This window comes from Schistocerca piceifrons, unplaced genomic scaffold (assembly GCF_021461385.2).
Source record: "Schistocerca piceifrons isolate TAMUIC-IGC-003096 unplaced genomic scaffold, iqSchPice1.1 HiC_scaffold_913, whole genome shotgun sequence".
In the NCBI taxonomy this organism is placed as follows: domain Eukaryota; kingdom Metazoa; phylum Arthropoda; class Insecta; order Orthoptera; family Acrididae; genus Schistocerca; species Schistocerca piceifrons.
In genome coordinates this window covers 1,248,023-1,250,300 of record NW_025729183.1, presented here as the reverse complement: position 1 = coordinate 1,250,300, position 2,278 = coordinate 1,248,023, and positions in this window count along the sequence as shown.

Sequence of the window (2,278 nt, the reverse complement as noted above, 5' to 3'; positions counted from 1 at the left end):
ATTACGTATAGATCCAGAATTACTTTCCAAATTACAATGCTTAACCAGTTTCACTGGCATTTTCAAGCGCGCTTCATGTTTTAGTTTGATTACAGAGAAATAATCAGCAGATGCAGAAAGAAAGAGACGGAAATGACGTCCTGAGGTAAGTGCAAAAGGCCTCCCCACACGACACCACCGAGAAGCGGTTCTCTGCGCGCCCGAGCATTCAAAAGGCACGGATCAACACGCCACCACTGGCAACGAGTGCTGCTGCTCCTGTGAGCGGTCTGAATGCCGCACGACCAGCTTTTATGCTGCCGCCATTGTTACTACTATGCTAGGGTGTCCATTCGTCCCGTTTTTCCCGGGACAGTCCCGTTTTTTACCAAAATGTCCCGCTGTCCCGAAAGTTTTTTTGGGGACGCTCAAATGTCCCGTTTCTTTTATGATTCCGCTTGGCTAGAGTATTTTACGCTACTGGTTGTTTGACTTGCTATTAACTGCGCAATTATTTACGCTAGGAAGCGTGTGATGACTTTCAGCATACCCCAAACATGTACCGAACAGCCGGCCGGTGTGGCCGCGCGGTTCTAGGCGCTTCAGCCTGGAACCGCGTGACCGCTACGGTCGCAGGTTCGAATCCTGCCTCGGGCATGGATGTGTGTGATGTCCTTAGGTTAGGTTTAATTAGTTCTAAGTTCTAGGGGACTGATGACCACAGATGTTAAGTCCCATAGTGCTCAGAGCCATTTTTGTACCGAACTGTCAAAAATCGCAAGTAATTTTAAAGGCACTGTAGGTTACGAATAACAAAGAAGGTTCTTCTTTTCTAAATCGATCCACTGAATCCGTCCTTTCGGTCCAGAGATACTCTACACCACTGATACTTGCTCTCTGGCTTTCGTCACCACACTGTTAATGTTTTACACTGTGCAATCACTGTTTCATTATGCCAAAACGAAACTGTAATTTTAACAGCAATATAAAAAGCGAGTTTTCTTTTTATCACTGGTAGTGGAGAAACTGTAGACTGTACGTTGTGCAGATCAAAATTTGCTATTGGTCATGGTGGAAGGTCTGACACTGTGAATCACATTAAGACGAAGAAACATCGCATGAGTGATCAAACGAAAAGAGCAAATAAATGCGTGAGTGACTACTATGTAAACTTAAAATCAGCAACACAAATGGATAGGCAGTTGTCAGCAAAAAAAGCTACGTTTGCATACCACAGTGCAATGCATAACCATAGCTTTAAGTCAATGGACTGTACTACAGTAGTTATTAAAAAAACTTTTCAATCCTAAATTCACATGTGGACACACAAAACGTAATGCAATCATTTCAAATGTTATTGCACCGTATGCAGTTCAACAGGTTTTAAATGAACTGAGAAGTGTTCGATTCATTTCTGTAATGACTGATACATCGAATCATCTGGATTTGAAGTTGGTTCCTCTCCTTACCAGGCATTTTCACCCTGAAAATGGCATCACGGTGAAAGTGCTCGAATTGGTTAATTTAGCTGGAGAAACTTCAGATTTACTTCAGAATTATGTGCTGGAGGTTTTAAAGAAATATGATCTTGAGGAAAAGATGATTTCAGTTGACCTAAGATGTTAAGTCCCATAGTGCTCAGAGCCATTTGAACCATTTTGATTTCAGTTTCTGCAGACAACACTAACACCAATTCTTTCGGTAAGCAGAGGAAAGGAAAAAACAATTTGTTCTATAAACTGCAAAAGAACACAGTGAATAATATAGTAGGTGTTGGATGTCCAGCACATGTGGTGTACAATTCCTTACAAACTGGCTCAGATTGCCTACCCATCGACTGCCAATTAATTGTAAACAATATCTACCAGCATTTCCACATATAAACAGCAAGAGTTGAATCTCTGAAGTCATTCTGTAAGTGTACTGAAACTGAATACAAAACTGTACTTGGGCACAGCATGGCGAGGTGGCTATCTCTGCTACCAGCATTGGAAAGAATTGTAGAGATATTTCCTGCTTTGAAATCATATTTCATTTCCCTTGACAAGCGTCCTGTTATCCTTAAACAATTCTTTGATAACCCTGTGTCTATTGTTCTTATACATTTTCTTGTTAGCCAGCTAAAACCTTTCTCCACAACAATTAAATGTGTTGAGAAACAAGAAATCACAATAGTGGAAGTTTATCAAGAAATAAACAAATGATTGAGCATATTACAATGTAGAAAATCTGAAAGATTTCTCACATCCTTTGTGTATGAGACTCTAAGAAAGCTGGAAGAAGAGAGTGAAATTACTGT